At 36.3% G+C, this 19,221-nt stretch overlaps 1 protein-coding gene and 1 pseudogene across 1 annotated transcript in view; both read right to left on the bottom strand.

Moving 5' to 3' along the window:
- The window catches only part of SOS2 (SOS Ras/Rho guanine nucleotide exchange factor 2), a 98,996-nt gene that overhangs the window by 77,132 nt on the left and 2,643 nt on the right, over window positions 1–19,221 (bottom strand). The gene's annotated exons all lie outside the window — the stretch shown is intronic.
- LOC119057004 (NKAP-like protein) lies at window positions 1,933–3,102 on the bottom strand (annotated as a pseudogene).

The raw sequence follows: 19,221 nt of genomic DNA, 5'->3' as shown, positions 1-19,221 counted from the left end.
CCTGCTGGCTCTGTGGGGGGAGGACTCAGAGAAGAACAATGGCGTCTGCCAGCACTTCTGGCTGAGAGAAAGCTGCCTCTCCAACTCTCACCCCAAAGCCAGACAATTCAGTTCCTCCCCACATGTCCCTGGTGCTTTTTAAATGGTTGTCCCAATGCTGGAGGCTCAGAGAAAGTAAGTCCTAGGAGGAACACCCGGTATTCCAACAGCCTTCATCTCAGTCAGCCACAATCCCCACTGGTTTCCACAACCAGAAGTTATGGGGACTTTTCTTCCCAGCACTGGAATCCTGGGCTGTGTAAGAGGCCTGGTGTGTGGCTAGGACTTCTTGATTCTCAGGGAGGACCTGTGTAGCAGAGCTATCCTTCCTGATTTTTAACCACCACACGTAGGTATGGGACCAGCCCATTCTACATCTCTGCCCCTCATACCAGTCTCCACCTGGCTTCTTTATATCCTTAGTTACAGAGCTTCTATTCAACTAGATTTCAGACAGTTCTGAATAATAGTTATTCTGAAGTTTAGTTGTAATTGTGATGTGGTTGCAGAAGGATGCAAGTACCCCATTTACCTACTCTACTATCTTGACTGGAGGCCTGTTGTTAAATTTCTTAAAGTTAGAACCTAGTTTTGTCCTAAAAAGTAATCCAGTCAAACTGGATATGAAGAATAATATGGTAAAATATAGTGGCTAGTGTATAGTAGATGTCGTGTAATTATTTAAGAATAACTGAGAAAAGTACTACTGTAACCTTATGCCACAGTATTAGAAGGATACAAGTGCCATTGACATAAAAATTAATCAAAAATTTAGAGTCTACCTGGCTGGTGTAGCTCAGTGGATTGAGCACAGGCCTGCGAACCAGACAATCATGGTTTGATTCCCAGTCAGGGCACATACCGGGGCTGCAGGCCGGTTCCCTGCAGGCCAGTTCCCAGCAGGGGACGCACGAAAGGCAACCATACATTGATGTTTCTCTCCCTCTCTCCTTCCTTTCCCCTCTAAAGATAAATAAATAAAATCTTTAAAATTTTAAAGTCTTATAGTTATATTACTTAAAAACTCATTAAGTAATTAAAAACCTTCCCACAAAGAAAATAGCATGAAATTGGCCACTGCATCTAAATTCTCAAAATTTATCATAAAATTGCTCGTTAGAGCCTCTTGTATTTTGTAAGTCTATAATATCTTTAGTAATGCCCCTTCTTTCACTCCTAATATTTGTATGCTCATTCTTTACTTGATAAGTCTCTCAGAGATTTATCAACTTTATTTTATTAAAATTTTCAAGAAACAACTTTTGGCTTTGTTGATCCTCTCTATTTTATGTTTACTGTATATTTCATTTATATCTGCTTCATCTTCACATTTTCTTCTTTTAATTTATTCTTTCTCACTTCTTGAGACAGATACTTCATCTATATTTTTCATCCTTTCTTTTTTATATATATTTTTTCTCTAAGAACTACTTTTGTATAAAAAAAAAGACACACAGGTTTTGATATGGAATATTTTGTAGTCACCCATTTCAAAATAGTTTCTAATTTCCAGTATGGTTTCTTCTTTGACCTTTAAAATTTACAAGCATACTTCTTAATTTCTAAACATATGGGATTTTAATTATTTTATTTTTTCATAGCTGTTTATTCTGCGACAATATGCTTGTATGTACAAAGAACTCATGGACAGATATAGAAGACACCAAAACAGATTTCTCTGGAGAGAAAGGTCAGGGACTTGGGTAAACAACTCACGTTTTACTGACTCTCCTGTAGTGTTTAAGTATTTTTAAAACCATGTGCATATGTTAAAAATAAAAAAATAAATTGCTGAAGAGATATCAAAAAGCAGCTTCTTCTTGTAGGACTTACTAACATAGTAGGTACAGTAGTGCCATAAAGCATTTTAACACTACTTTGGTCATATAAAATTGTTGTTCAAAGTCCTTCTGTAGAACAAAAGTCTTTATTTGTCATCTTTCCCTTTTGTCTTTCTGTATACCATCTCTTGGAAAGTGGCCAGAATGTTATTCTCTCTCTTCTGTCTCTCTTCTTGGTTAGAGGATGCAAAGACTCTTCTCCCATCTGCACTGTAGATCTGGTTCTCTTTATGTAGTCATACAGCCTCCATTCTGTGATGCCTGTTACCACTCATAGCATACCCTAAGCATTCATTCAAATGTAGCAATCTCTTCACTCTTCAGCCCAATTTCACCTCTTCATGGGATATACTTTCCAATTTTTACATACTCAGTCAAAGCTGCACTTTCACCTGGGAGCAGAACATGGCCATAGCTCAAAGGTTTCTCACCTTGAGAGGTGTGTATTATAGGTGCTTCTGGCCTTATTAGATCCATGGTATCTGCAATCTTTGAGTGCTCAGTCCAGATATCTTTTTGCAACTCCCCTTCAGAATCCTTATACCTTGAGTCACTGGGTTCTTTTTTAGTTTTCCTATTCTTTTTTTCTTGTCTCCCCACCCCAACCCCATGTTTCTTTTTCTTCTCTTTCTTCTTGGCTCTTTTTGGCTTTCTGTTCCCATCATCAGAGCTAAAATCAGTGTCAGAGTCTGAATTACTATCACTATTACCATTATATTTACTGTACATTCTCTTGGACTTTTTCTCTTTTTCTTCCTTTTTCTGTTTTGTTCTGTTTTTTGAACAACACAAAAAAAAACAAAGCTGGTATTTTTCCTTGGACCTGGAATCTGAACTGCTGGTCTTCTGAGTGTTTTATCTCATCTTCAAATGAGTTGTATTCATCAGATTCCAGCTCTCAGGATACTTTGGAGACAGCCCCCACATCTCAGGAACTGTGGAGTCCCCAGACCTTTCCTCTCTTTCAGCCTCCTCTGTTGGTAGCTCTTCTTCTACATCTCCTAGTCTTCCACCCACTGCTGGTCGGCTGCACAGTGGTGCCACTGTTCACCACAGGAGATGAGAAGGCATAGCTGCAGAGCCAGAGGGTGGGAATGAGGGCACTCTGCAGACCCGGGATGACTACTGGGATAAGATGCACAGGCCCACCCCATGGGAGCCTGAGGTCCTTGCAGCTGGAGGAGTAACAGAACAATTGCTCCTCAAAGAGCAGCATTGCCATCATAGTCTCCAGGATTCTGGGGTATCCTCAGAAGAGCAGAACCCTGGTGGCATCATATAAGTGATTTTTAAAAGTTACCTTTTAACCCTGCCCAGTGTGGCTCAGTTGGTTGGAGCTTGATCATAAACAGAAAGGTTGATTCCTGGTCAGGGCACTGGCAGATTTGCAGGTTCGGTCCCAGCTCTGGTACATACGAAAGGCAACCAATCTATGCTTCTCTTCTTCTCTCTCTCCCTCCCTTCCTCTCTCTCTAAAATCAATTAGCATGATCTTGCATGAGGCTTTAAAAAGTTATCTTTTTAAAAATTGATTTCTAGAATGATATCACTGTGGTCAGAAAAGATACTTTCTTATTTTAATTTTTAGTATGTGAAACTTGTTAACTTGCTTTCATAGCTCAGTATATGGCCCTAACTAGCTTTTTTAGGAAGAAGTTCAACAATCTTAAGCAAACTTTCCCAGAGAATAGAAAAAGAACAAGACAGACTTCCCAACGTATTTTTGAAGACAAAAACTATAGGCCATTATTTTTCACTCATGAACCTAAAAAACAAAAGCTTAAATACAATATCAGCTAACTAAATTCCATTATATATATTATATAACATGACTAAGTTGGGTTCATCCAGGAATATAAACTTGATTTAATGTTGGAAAATTAAGCAAAGTAATTTACCTTGTTAACATAATAAAAGAAAAAAATAATATGCTGATCTCAATAGATGCACAAAAAATATCTAAAAAATTCAACATTTGTTCACAATAAAACCTCTTAATGAACTTCCTTAATTTGATAAAGTATATCTACAAAAAACGGTAAAATAGTTAATGGTAAAACCTTGAAAGCTTTCCTTTTGAGATCAGGAAAAATAATTATATCATTTCTATTCCACATTATACTGGAGATCTTAGCTACTGCAGTACAACAAGACAAAAAAATAAAAATTAGAAACAAATTTATAGATGCCCACTGTGATAGTTAATTTTATGTGTTGACTTCTAGGCCAGAGAGTACCCAGATATTTGGTTAAACATTTACTCTGTGTATATCTGTGAGGTTGTTTCTAGATTAGATTAACATCTGAATGGGGGGGACAGAAGTGGCAGGGGGGACGTTGACTGATTCTGTTATAGACTAATATACCCATGAAGGAAAATCAAAATATTGTACAAATAAATTACTTGAATTCATAATGAATGAAACTGTATTCTATGAATGAAATAGCAACACAGTGAGAAAATAAAATTTTAAAATATAATTTACAACAGAATTTTAAAAATGTATCAAGTACTTTGGAATGAATCTTACAAATGAAGTTTAAGATCCCTAGTGAGAAAATTATAGTATCTGAGAAAAATTAATGATCTAAATAATTGAAATACATTATGTTCATGAATTATCAAACTTAATATTGTAAATATATCAATTAACCTCAAACTTTTCCATAAAGTTAATACAATCACAGTCCAAACCAAACAGATTCTCTTTCTTCTCAATGAGGCATGAGAGCAGACTCCCCAGCAGACACAAAGATGCAGATCTTTGTGAAGTCCCTGATTGGCAAGACCATCACCCTTGAGTTTCAGTTCAGTGACACCACTGAGACCATCAGAGCTAAAATCCAAGACAAGAAAGGCATCCAACCTGACCAGCAATATTTCATTTTTGCAGGCAAACAGCTACAGGATGGCTGCATTCTCTCCAACTACAACATTCAGAAAGAGTCTACCCTGCACTTGGTGCTTCGTCTGTGGGGCGGCATCATCAAGCCCTCCCTCGGCCAGCTTGCCTGGAAGTACAACTGCAACAACATGATCTGGTTCAGGTGTTAAACCCAGCTGCACACCACTGCACTGTCAACTGTTGCACTCAGTCACACCAACAACCTGTACACCAAGAAGGTTATATAAGGCCCCTCCATCACCTCCTCAGGTCAACAGGGCAGCCTTCTGCCTGAACCCTACCACCCTGGGGCTTCAATCAAGTCTCCCTTTCACTGATTGGAAAATAAAAACCGAAACAGGTTATTTTGCAGAAATTGACATGACAATGTCAAAACTTATGTGGAAATGCAAAAGGCTAAGAAAATCAGTCACAGGCTCTTAAACAAGTATAAATATTTCCAGCAATTGTTACTGAAATTTGTTACAAAGCTACAGTAACTATAATAATAGATGAACAGCCCTAGCTGGTGTGGTCCAGTTGAGTGGAGCATCCTCCCATAAACCAAAGCGTCATGGGTTGGATTCCCCATCAAGGATGATGCAGGGGGCAACAAAATCATGTTTCTCTCACATCAATGTTTCTCACCCTCTCTCTCCCTCCCTTCCCCTCTAAGCACATTTCAGGTGAGGATAAAAAAAATAATAGACAAAAAAAATGGAACAGAAGGGAGAGCAGAGAAGCAAGTCCACAGTTATTACAACAAAGGTGGCACTCCAGAACACTGGAGAGGGGGAGGCATGTTGTGTGGGAAGGTGGGGGAAGTAAATGAATAGTAAACAACTGAATACCCACATGGAGAAGAATGAATCTCAACACCTATTCACACTTAACATAAAAATCAGTTAGCTGGATTTTGGATCTATTAAAAATAGATCTAGCCCTGGCTGGTGTAGCTCAGTGGATTGAACATAGGCCTGCAGACCAGAGGATCGCAGTTTGATTCCCAGTCAGGGCACATGCCTGGGTTGCAGGCCAGTTCCCAGCAGGAGACCCAGGATGGGCAACCATACATTGATATTCTCTCCGTCTCCCCTTACCCTCTAAAAATAAATAAATAAAATCTTTTTTAAAATAGCTCTTAAAAAATAGATCTAATGAACTTCTTATGATATAAAACAAGATAATATTGAAGGACTTTCGGACACTATGGAGGCATAGGTAGACACTTTGCCTCCTCACACAACGAAAGAAGGACAACAACAAATTAAAAAACAAAAAATAACCAGAACTGCCAAAACTGCCAGAACTGCCAGAAAACAGAGCTATATAGAAGTCCGCCAACAAGGAGTTAAAGGAAAAAACATTCACCCAGATCGGTAAGAGGGGCAGAGACAGGCAGGTAGGGTGAAGAGGACTCAAGGCAAGGCAAGGCAAGGTGGTGGCTGGCAGAGCAGGCAGTCCCACATTTGTGTGCAGATAAACCAGGAGGAACAACTGGGGAGTGAGACAGACTGCACAACCCAGGATCCCAGCAAGGGGAAATAAAGCCTCAAAACCTCTGGCTGTAAAAACCTATGGGGGTTGTGGCAAGGGGAAAAACTCCCATCCTCCCAGTTTGTTGGAGAGACCCATGGGGTCCTGGAAAATACATAAACTCACCCACCCAGGAATCAGCACAAGAAGGGCCCAATGTGCTTGTGGGTAGCGGGGGAAGTAACTGAAAGTGGGCCCAGACCTAACCAAGTGGCATTGTTTCCTCTTGGACCCTTCCCCCACATACAGCACCACAATGCAGCAACATAAGTTGCCCCACCCTGGGGAATAACTAAGTCTCCACCCTTTACAACGTCACAGGGGTACCAAGACAAAGAAATATAGCCCAAATTAAAGAATAGATCAAAACTCCAAAAACAGAACTACCTAATTTTTTGGACTATAAGATGCACTGGACCATAAGAAGCACCTAGGTTTTAGAGTTGGAAAATAGAAAAAAAATCTGAGGCAAAAAATGTGGTAAAATATATAATAACATAAATAACATAGGCCGCTGCCCCCCACAGCAATCCAGGTAAGCTACATTCAGACTGTAAGATGCACCCCCATTTTCCTCCCAAATGGGGGGTGTGCCTTATAGTCCAAAAAGTACAGTAAGTGATGAAGAAATAGCCAACCTACCAGATGCAGTCTGAAACACTGATAATCAGGATGCTCACAGAAATGCTGAGTGTGGTCACGAAATAGAGGAAGAAGTGAAGGCTATGCAAAGTGAAATAAAGAAAAATATACAGGGAACCAGCAGTGAAGGGAAGGAAATCAGGACTCAAATAAATGATTTGGAAAAAATAAACATCCACTGGAACAGAATGAAGCAACAAAAATTCAAAAAATGCAAGGAGGCTTAGGAACCTCTGGGACATTTCCAAAAGTGCCAACATCTGAATCATAGAGTTGCCAGACTAATAAAAAGAGCAAGAAATTGAAAATTTATTTGAAAAAAATAATGAAAGAAAACCTCCTCAATCTGGCGAAGAAATAGGCTTCCTGGAAGTCCAGGAAGCACAAAGAGTCCCAAACAAGTTAGACCCAAGGAAGAATATACCACAACACATGATAATTAAATGGTCAAAGGTTAAAGATAAGGAAAGAATCTGAAAAGCAGCAAGAGAAAAGGAGATAGTAACCTACAAAGGAGTTCCCATGAGACTATCAGCTGATTTCTCAAAAGAAACACTGCAGGCAAGAAGGGCTGGAAAGAAGTATCCAAAGTGATGAAAAGTAAGGACCTATATCCAAGATTGCTCTATCCAGCAAAGATATCATTTATAATGGGAGGACAGATAAAGTGCTTCCCAGGTAAGGTAAAGCTAAAGGTATTCATCATCACTAAACTATTATTATACGAAAGGTTAAAGAGACTTATTTAAGAAAAAGAAGATCAAAACAATGAACAATAAAATGACAACAAACTCAGAATTCTCAACAACTGAATCTAAAAAACAAATAAGCAAACAACTAGAACAGGAACAGAATCATAGATAGATCATTTGGAGGTTATCAACTGGGAGGGGAAGATGGGGGGAAAGGCACAGGGATTAAGAAGCAAAATTGGTAGGTACAAAATAGACAGGGGGAGGTTAATAACAGTATAGGAAATGGAGAAGCCAAAGAACTTACAAGCACAACCCATGGACATGAACTAAGGCAGGGAGATGCTAGAGAGAATGGAGGTACCGAGCAGAGGGGAATAAATGGAAGGGAAAAAAATGGGACAACTGTAACAGCATAATCAATAAGATATACTCTAAAAAAAGAAAGAAATTAAGTAAAAAAAAAAAGCATAATGTCTAACAGGGATAGATTTTCTTTTCTCTGTGATTAAGATTTTGGTAAATAACCTACGAAGAAACTTCAACATTGAACATGAAAGTTTCATATGACAAACTTCTTAATATAACTGCAAATATGAAAATTCATAAAAACAAATATACAATGTTAAAATCCCACCCATAAATACTAATAGGACATCAAGATGACAATAAAATATAATCATATTTTGCACTTTGACAGTATTTACTATCTCAGCACCTTCAGAACAGTAAACATAAAACTACCACATTAGAACAAACTCACCTATCATAATTTTCTGGACTAGTCAGAAAAAGAGCAATTAAAATAATTTTCAGTCTTTAATAGTAGATTAACAAGTCAGACCTGTATTTTAGTTACATCATGTTTTCAAACTGCCAGAGGTATTTCCTTACACTGTTAACAAAATAGTCATACCATAGATCCAGGCATAGACACATAAAAAAGCATTAAACTTTAAATTATTTTTACCCAAAGAAAGTATAGATTTGACAAATTTCAAAATATATTTCTAATTCATATTTTTAAGTACTTAAAATTTATAATCAAATAAAAATTCCTGCCAGTGTATTTGTTTAATCAATTAACATTTGAGTTTGTGGCACAATGTAGAAATAAATCCCTTTGGCTACACAGTGTGACATTTATTTATGCCAAATTCTTCATTCCATTGCCAAGATTTCTGCAAGGCTGCAAATGTTAAGAATACTGGAAGTTTTGTTTGTTATGAAAGAGTTAAAATTCAACTTAAAAAGAAAAAAAGCAAGGTTTATAATATAAAAATTGATGGGTTAATCCTAAAATTTGTAAAAAAAAAAATACAAGAACCTAGCTTAGGCAAAGCATTCTTGAGAAAGGATAAAAAAAAAGAAAAAAAATTTCATTCTAAAGATATACACTAACAGGTACAAAATATTGCTGATACAAAATTTAAAAGACCTAAATAAATGAAAAGACGTACTTTATAGGTTAGAAGACTCAATATTGTTAAGATGTCAATTCCTCTGAAATTATCTATAAATTCAACACAATTCCAAAATTCCAGTAGTTTCTTTTTGGAGAAATTGATATGTAGATTTTAACATTGTTATGGGAATACAAAGGTCCTAAAAGAACCCAAGCAACTCTGAAAAAGAACAAAGCTGGAGAGCTAAAATTACCAGATTTCAAGAATGTTTATAAAGCTACCATAATCAAAACATTATTGGACTGATGTAAAGATAGGCAGAAGGATAAATGGAACAGAATAGAGAATACAGAAATAAAGTCATATACATAGACAAATAATTTTGATAAAGGCTAAAAGGAGAAAGGATAGCCTTTTTAAATGGTGATAGAAAAAAACAGATATCCATGTGCAAAAACACAAACATAACATATACAAAGCTCTCATCATATATAAAAATTAACTCAATATATCATAAATCAAAATGTAAAACCTAAAACTATGAAACTTCTAGAAGAAAAAAATAGAAGAAATTTTTTGTAATCCTGGATTAACTAAAGATTTCTTAGATACGACACTAAAGACATAGTCTCTACAAAAGCAAATAGATAAACTCCACAAAAATTAAAAACCTGCTCTTCAAAAATAACATTAAGAAAATAAAAAGTTATAGACTAGAAGAAAATCTTTGTACAGCATATATCTGATAAAGGATTTGTATTCAGACAGATAAAGAATTATCAAAACTCAACAATAAGAAAACAAACAGCTTCTGGCCAAGTTGGAGGTGTAGGTAGACATGCCTCGCCTCCTCGCACAACCATGAGAAGGATCACAACTAACCTCAAAAGAAAGTGCAACCAGAACTGCCAGAAAACTGAACTGTATGGGAGTCTAACAACTAAGGATTTAAAGAGGAAATATTCATCCAAACGGGTAGGAGGGGCGCAGACGGGGAGCTGGGGCACAGTGGACATGGTGTGGCAACAGTAAAATGGGACAACTGTAATAGCATAATAAATATACTTTTAAAAAACCACATAAATGGGCAAAAGATCTGAACCTTTCACCAAAGACAATATATGGATGGTAAATAAGAACATAAATATGTTCTATATTATTAATCATTTGGCAAATGCAAACTAAAACCACAGGATACCAGTACACATCTATTAGAGTAGCTAAAATTAAATTAAATACCAAGTGTTGGCAGAAGAACTAGAATTCTCACATTGCTGACAGGAATGTAAAATTGTACAACAGTTTGAATGGAAAACAGTTTGATGGTTAATGAAAACATACACCTACTACCTGAGTCAACCACACTTTGGTAATTATTCAAAAGAAAAGGAAACATATGGCCATCCAAATACTTGTATACAAATGTTTACAGCAGCTTTAGTTGTAAGAGCTAAGATCTGAAAACCAAATGCACATCAACAGGTGAATGGATAAACAAACGGTATAAATACACAATGGAATAACTACTAAGCAATAACAAGGAATGACCTGCTGATATATGCAACAACATGACTGAATGTGAAAATAATTATGTTGAGTGAAAGATACCAAAATAGTATACACTGGATGATTCCATTATTACACAACTCTAGAAAGTGCAATCTGCAGTGATAGAAATCAATGATTTCTAAATCAGTGATTTCTTGGAGATGACAAGTGGGGAGGAAAAAGGGAAAATCACAGAGAGCATGAGAAAACTTATGTTGCTTAAGGATATACTATCTTTATTGCGATGGTTTCACTAATGTATACATACATAAAATGTAAACTGTACACTTTAAGTATGTGCAGTTTTTTATGTCAATTATATTTCCAATAAAGTTGTTAAAATAATATAAAAATATAATGTAAGGTATCAGTCTTCTGATCAAGGTACATAATCAAGAATTGAGACCACAGCTGTATACTATAAACTTACTAAGGTCAGGAATCATCTCTTATAAGGTTTCTTCCTATTTGCCCACCCTTTTTCCCTAACACACAGGTAATCTAGTATCTACTATGTGTGCATAAAGAAAGCACTCTGTAAGTACTTGCTAAATAAATAAATTCACGGTACCAAACAGATTTCTTGGCCTGGCTAAAAACTGGAGACTGGGAAAAATTAAGCACTCCATAATATTTGTTTTTACTTCACTAGATATATACCTGGAGACGTTATCTCATAAAACATTATAAATTAGGAGATTCCTATTCCATGTTCCCCCATTCCCACTGTCTATTAATATTCACTTCTCAATTAGATTTAGTGTTCTTAATTAGGTGCTTTCTTGATAGGTTTTCAATGTATTGTAGGTTTATTTTAAATAAATCACAGGCCTGGAATCTCATTCTAATTAGCTTAACATCAGGTGAGGGCTTACCATAAAATAATCAAAACATGTAGAAAAGTTTATCAGCTGAAGCTAAAATTTTTATCATTAAAATTTTCCTTGACTGGCATGAAATGGCAGGTGATCTGCAAGTACCTTCCCATACAAGCAGGCCATTAGCCTATGAAGTTAAGAAAGTTAGATCAATGGTTCCCAATTTGTTCCGGCTGAAGAACATTTGGAAGTCACAGTGCTCTGAGCAAAACATGAAATATTAAGATACTTATATTTCATCATAGTAAGGAGAGATATGTTAGCATAAATGACTATAAAATTTTAAACTATAGGCCCATGTTTGTAAGAGAAAACCAAAAGTACCATAAGCTGTTTTCCCTCTAAAACCTCTCTATCTCTTGTTCATGTATTCCACTACTCACTAGCAAGTAAGCTGTAGCAGGAACACAGATTTAAGAAAAGCTTACGAGAAAAAAATAAAATTAAAAATAAATATTGGCTTTTCCCCCTGTACACTAGGAAATTATTACTATTACTATATCTATTTTATTTAGTCAAAGTTTAAGACTCAATGGGCCAAATATCCACATCCTTTAGCCAACTATCAAACTATCATGTGTACTCTTTCTTAAAAAAGATCTGCCTGACAAAGTACCCACACTCAGGTTCTCCTTCACAACTGCCCTCCTGCCACTTTACTGAAGAAAGGCAGATGTCTTACTTACCCTAAATCTCACTATGCTGTGTTGCCCTGGGGTACAATAAAATAAAGAAACAGAAATTCTAGGACACTAAACAAAGACAGAATTACAAATATTTTTCATTTAAGTACCTTGCTTCTTCCATCTCCTAGCCCAGCAATTTCCAACCATGTGCTGCAAGAGGCATACTGGTGTGCCTAAAGAATGTTTTTAAAGGTTTTATTTATCTATTTCTAGACAGAGGGGGAGTGAGGGAGAAAGAAAGGAAGAGAAACATCAATATGTGGTTGATTCTTGCACGTCCCATACTGGGGATCTGGCCCACAACCCAGGAATGTGCCCTGACTGGGAACAGAACCTGTGACCCCCTTGGTTCACAGGCCGGCACTCAGTCACTGAGCCACACCAGCCAGGGCTCAGAATTTTTAGAACATGCAATACCAGACTATTTAGTCAAGGGCACTAACCCCTCTTCCCTTAGACTGTCAAATTAAAAAATGACAACAGCCAACACAACAATAACCACCTGGTGTGAATGAATCAAAATTATACCTATTTTTTGTCAAATAGACAAAAAATATATTTTAGTGTGCTGCAGAATTTCAGTAATTAGTTTATATGCCATGAGATTAAAAAGGTTGAAAATCGCTGCCCTAGCCTTTTGTCAAAAAATGCATCCTACAAAGAGGAAAACTCATGAGAACAACAACAAAAAAAAAGCAAGCATCTTTTAGAAATACTAAAGGCAACATTATCTTATTTCATTCAGGAGGAAAAATTTGAAGCAAGTTTTCATATCTTATCAACCTTCCTCCCTTATGATGGGATTTCAGAAGTGAGATGGTTGGCATGTGGCCAGGTTACATTCATTTGAACTGAAAAATTAGGCCAGGCTTTGTCTGAAAGAAGATAAATACGATTATGCTGGTTGGCTTGACAATTAAAACTGACCTTGACAATTAGGTCATGAGGTAGATATCTTCTATAAAATGAATGTGGTAGGCAGAATTCTAAAATGGTCCCCAAGACTTCCACCCCTGGTATATCTGTCCCCTTGAGTGAGGGCAGCACCTGTGAACCTGATGGAGTATCACTCCTGTAATCAGCTTACCTATATTGCAAAGGTGACTAAGATTCCCTAATCAGTTCATTTTGGTTAATTAAAAGGGAGATTATCTTGAGTGCATGTGACCTAAATCAGGAGAATCCTTTCAAAAGGGTCTAGAAGTGTGAGACAAGAAACAGCAGCAGATGCATTCCTGCTGGCCTGGAAGCCAAACTGAGAGTTATAGGGAGAGTCAGTCATGGGCAAAAAATCGTGGCAGCCAATAACAGCTGAGGGCTAAGACATGCAAATACAAGGAAATCAATTCTGCCAATAACCACATAAGCTTGAAAGAAGATACCAAGCCTCAGATGAGACTGCAGCCCCAGCCAAAATCTTGATTTTATCCTTGTGAGACCCTAAGGAGAGAATCCAGCTGGGCCATGTCTGGGCTTCTAACTTTTAGAAACTGTGAGAAAATAAATGTGGTGTATGAAGCCACTAAATTTTTGATAATTTGTTATGCAGCAAGAGAAAACTAATACAGTGAGCTAGATCTATAGCTCCAAGGATTTAGTGAAAATATATTTAAAGAATGTGATAAGGTAAAATATATTTTACCAACAAATACTGCCATGGCTAAGGTACAGTGAAGTTAATACTGTTTTATTTCTTTATTTTTCTTGGATATATTGGACTACACAAAGTACCTGTATATAAAATAGTGAAAAAGTAATATTTAAATTATCAGTCATTTGACAAGTCCTGGAAAAACTAGAAAATGAAAAAGTAACTGTAGCCTTGGTCAGTTGGCTCAGTTGGAGCATTGTCCTGTGTGCTAAAAAGGTTGCAGGTTCCATCCCCAGTTGGGACTGTACAGGAGGCAACTAATTGATGTGGTTTTTTTTCTTCTCTCTCCCTTTCTCTCTTTCTAAAATCAATAAACATATTCTCAGGTGAGGATTTTTCAAAAAAGAAAGAAAAAGTGAATAACTCTAAAGACTGGGGAACAAATCATTTTGCAACTCAGGTGGTTTCCAACTTCTTCTTTAAACAAAACTGAAGAAGAACCTAATTCAGTTGCTAGCTGATAGCACATTAAAAACAATTTTTTGATAGACTGCAACATAAATTTTGGCATATAACTTGAAGAAAGTTTTAAAAATGAGTTTGATTGCTTTAATTTTTTTCTTCGACTTATGATAACAAGGGTTCTCAGAGATTACATCTACAGACATGGAAAACAGGAATAGAACTGATGCTGAATCCTGCCTGATTCATGACAACAGGATCCTATCTCATTCTAGCAATAGGTAATCTTTACCCATAAAACATAAGCTAATGTAAACGTAATGCAAAACAGCTACATAGATGACAATGAATAATGTATTTTCAATAAAGCTTTATGATTATTTTTCAAAATTCATGACATTTATGTTCTTTTGATCAACTATGTCCTACTAAATAATTCAGCCCAAAAGAAAGGTTTACAACTTTATAGTCACTGGGGAAATTTTTTTAATTTAATAGAATTTTTGCTGTTGTAAAATATAAATACAAAAGGAGGATTGATCGAAGACTTTTAAACACAAAAATATTATATTAGAATATAATTATGTAGGAGAAATGGAATGCAAAGTTCATAGAAAAAAAGAACAATATAAAATTTCCAACTGTAAAAAAAGCACTTTGTTATGCATATTTTTAAAAGGATGAATAGTATCAAATTGTTAGAATATTTAGATTTCATTGGATACATTTAAAAGACTGATGGAACTATTTTAAAACATCAAGAACACAAAATTGTATCTTCTGTCACTATCTGAACTTAAAGATGAAAATTTTTAGATGTCAATAAAAATGTGTGGTTTTCAAAATTCTTTGGGGGATACATAGCAAAAAAATTAGAAAACTCCTTTTAGAAAGAATCAAGATGCAAGGTTGATTAGTTGTAAGCTTGGAATGAAAAAGAAGGGAAGCATGATGACCAGGTTTCTGACTTGAGAACTGAGCATATCACTTATCCTGGAGACGCAGGTTTATGCAAGATGATTATAAGCTTGGATTGAGTCATGTTCTGACCATCCACACAGGAGAGGAAGAGACTTAGTAGTTTTAGGCAGGCTGCAAGAGAAGGCTTCTTCAAGAAGATGATGGTTGCTTGCTTGAAGACAAAGAAGGTTAAAGGGCTGCTCATTTTTTTTTATTTGCAAGAAGGTTGTTGTAGCCTGAAAAAAAAACAGCAAGTACAAAAGCCCTAAGACTATATAACATGTCTGTTTGTTGTAGGTACAAGGAGCAGGAGTAAAGCAAAAAAAGAAGACGGGGGGGGGGGAAGGCAGTAATAAACGAGATCAGTGAGGAAAAGGGGGAGGAAGGCAGTACCAGATTGTAGATGGCCAAGAAGGCCACTGAAAACCTGGACTTGTTCTGAGAAGCACTGACAGAGTTTTGAAAAAAGGAATTACGGGATCTCAGTTATCTCTACTGTGCTGAGAAACAACTGAATGGGGCAAAGGCAGAAGGGAGGAAACCAGTTAAGAGGCTGGCTAGCTACCTTAATACTTCAGGGGAGTGGAGATGACTTGGTCCTACGGGGTAGAAGTGGAAGAGTAAGAAATGGTGCCTGAATATAGCTATAGTGTGAAGTAGAGCTAAAGCAATTTGCTGACAGGTAGGATATGGGTTTTGAAAGACAGAATTCAAGAATAACTCAAGATTTTTATTTTAAGCAACTACAATGATGGAGTAGCCACTTACTGATATGGGAAACACTACAAGTTTTGGTGGGAAAAGGAATTTGGTATTGGCTGAGATGCCTGTTATACAGGCATCATTGTGATGCATCAAGAAAGAAGTCGAATATCCAAGCTCAGGAGAGGGCTGAGCCAAAAATGTAAATTGGAAATCATCAGATACTGATTATATGTAAAGCAATGAGGCCTGGTAGGATTTCGAAAAAATAGACTGTAAATAGAAATAGAAGTCCAAAAACTAAGCTCTGGGAAGGTTAAGATGATGTAGTTGGGGAGATGAGAAGGAATCAACACAGGATAACATGATAGCATCAAGTTACAGGAGAAGACCTACAAGGAACAGCCATGGAGGGAGAAAATCAGCAGAGTTTGGTGTCTTGAAAACCAAATAAGGAAAGGATTTCAAGGAAGAAGAGATCAATTGTCAAATGCTTGTAAGTGCTATGTCAGTAAGATGTAATATTTGAATTTAGAAAGTGATTTGATAAGAAAACTGGAGTACTGAAAACTTTACTTGGAAGAGACAACAGTAGTGCTCACATCTAAATCTTAATTTATTTTCGCTGCATTGCTCCACCTCTACGCATTAAAATGTGACGTGTGGAACACTATATGTTTCCAAAGCTTTCTACTTAACTATCATGTTTTATGTAAAAGAAGAAAAAATTAAGGTTGTTAATTTTTAACATGACTACATTAGATAATGCTAAATCCATTAGTTCCATTAAAATTCCTTCACTGATTCAAATATGCAGGCTAACAGGATATAATCAAACTGCTGTTCCCTTGAAAGAGAGGCCATGGTTAATATAAAAGACATATACTTGATTTATGTCAAGTGGTAACACAGGTAATGCTTTGCATACTCAGCATAAAACACTTTAATGGAATAGTATTGTTCCAAATACACCATACTAAAATTAAAATGAAATTAGAAAAAGACTACTAAATCGTGGCTGACAGGGAGCTAAATGCAGCAAGTTAAAATGCATCTCTAATGCTCATCCAGTACCCCTTGGGTCAGTATGGGTCATCCTTAGTTTGGAATAATTCCAAATGACTCCCTGGAGTTCTACTGTTACAATCAGTGGCTTTAGGAAATCCAGAACAGGCCACAAAAATCATAGAATCCCCTATTTGTTTCTAGCTTTCAAATGGAGTGATCTTTTCAAAAAGAAATTTTTGATCAAGTTAATAGAATTACTTTGAATAAATTACTTTGAAGAATTACTTTAAATAAATAATAAATAAATAGAATAATAGAATAAATAACTCTACAGGACACTTCCTTAACCTGGTCTACCTATAACCTCCCAAGCTAGCTTCATCCCCTTCTTTTTGACTTGATCTTGTTCTTTAAAACAAGTCATGTTCCTACCTTTCTCTTGGCCATAAACCCTTTCTCCTCCTTCCTTTGCTTTAATTTCTGTTGATCTTTCAAATAATTATTTACACCTTTATTTTCTATCTTTTTCAGGCCTCTCTGTCACAGCTATTTAGAATGAAGGCATTATGAGAGCAGGGGCCTTGCTACAACCAGTTTCAAGAATAGTGCCTGGCACATATAGGAGGCATTCTATAAGTATCTGAATACATCATCTAGAACTCAGCACAATGTTACTGGACCTTCTCATGTCAGTGACATTAATTTTATTTTCTCAAAGCCCCATACTTTTCTTCTAGGCCCCAGGAAAAATCCAATGCAATCTTCTAAAACACTTCCAAGAGACAACAGTACAAAGGCAGAAACACTAGAATCTTTCGGATTTCTGAAACTGAAACTCCCAGCCCTCTTTTTCCTTGCCTGCTACTAATTAACTCAGGCATTCTCTCACACCTCTTAAATTTTAGACAAATATCTAAGGGCAAACTAATGGCTGGAATTCTTTCCAGCTCTCTGACACCTTTAACTACAGATAGACAGAGAGTTAAGTAGGTCAACAGATAATTTCTTTTCCTCAGCTAGCCTGCTGAAGAACACTGTACAGAAAAGATATCTACAAGGGAAATAACTGGGACTAAGAAACCTGATAAAATGACATTAAGATATGTTTCCCACATGTAAATTACTTACACTGACTTTCCTCAGCATACAATCAAATAGCATATACACAAAGTATGAAAGGCATTTCAAATACACAGGTAATAAGCTGCATTTGCAAATACATATCCCATGCTCTTTTTTCACCCAAGTAATATGATAGATAGCATCAATGTTCCTGGGGATTAGTGTTGAAGGCATTTATGTTTCTGGCTCTTTTAGGTAGGATGCATAATTTAGCAGTAATGTTAACAATGCATGTATTTATCCACTAGTATCATTTTCTCTGTTTTACCCTTTTGTAGTTCTGTACGTTTGTAAATGTTCAAGGTAAATTTCTGTCTCAAAAGTTAAAAAACAAAAATGAAACAAAACAAAAAGTTAAAGAACACATTTCTATTTCCAAAGTTATTTTCCCATCAGTGTTCACGGTTCTACATAATGAAATGAATGATTAATGTTGGTTTAAAAAAATCCCTTGCAATTTCAAAGTCAACAATGGAGACTTTGCCAAATACACACACACTCACACACTTTTTTGGTTTTCACAAATATTAGCAAAAATTTGAAAATAAACAAAAGAAATTACTAGGTGTTCTTCAGTGCAGTGCTATGTTTGAACCTTGGTTACCTCTTACATGCTCTCAGCTGGAGACCAGGCTTGCAACCCAGGCATGTGCCCTGACTGGGAATCAAACAGGCAACATTTGGGTTCACAGGCCAGGACTCAATCCACCAGCCAGGGCTGGCTTAATTCTTTGAATGCTCTCTATCTTTTCATTGGGCTCTTTTACAAATCTATAAGATTAATTTAGAGACTTTTTTTGCCGAGTACAGATGCACATGCTAATCAGTGGAAAGATAACTGAGAACTTACTGTTTATGTTTCTGTAGGATATTAACTAATTGTGTTTAAACCAATGATCTTACCTCAATATTCCTTTATTAAATCGCCTATAAATACCTACCTCCTCAAATTTTCAGATAAAGTGGCTTTAACATCTTATACATTTCTTCATTAAGTAATGAGCTGAATCAAAATCACTGACATGTTCATTTACACAGGGTGGGACAAGAGTAGATTTACAGTTGTGAGTACACAAAACTTTATTCTTATTATTTATGAATTATTGTATTATTTTCCATATGAACAACTTTTTGCTCCCCTCCTCCCTCCTGTATCTGGTGAGTATCAAGATTTAATCTTTCTCAAAACTGTATTTTAACAGCTCTAGAGTTTACACCAAGAA

This window comes from Artibeus jamaicensis, unplaced genomic scaffold (assembly GCF_021234435.1).
Source record: "Artibeus jamaicensis isolate MK-2021 breed Jamaican fruit bat unplaced genomic scaffold, CSHL_Jam_final contig_548, whole genome shotgun sequence".
NCBI lineage: Eukaryota > Metazoa > Chordata > Mammalia > Chiroptera > Phyllostomidae > Artibeus > Artibeus jamaicensis.
The sequence above is the reverse complement of the archived record's forward strand: the minus strand, read 5'-3'. Positions and strand labels throughout refer to the sequence as shown.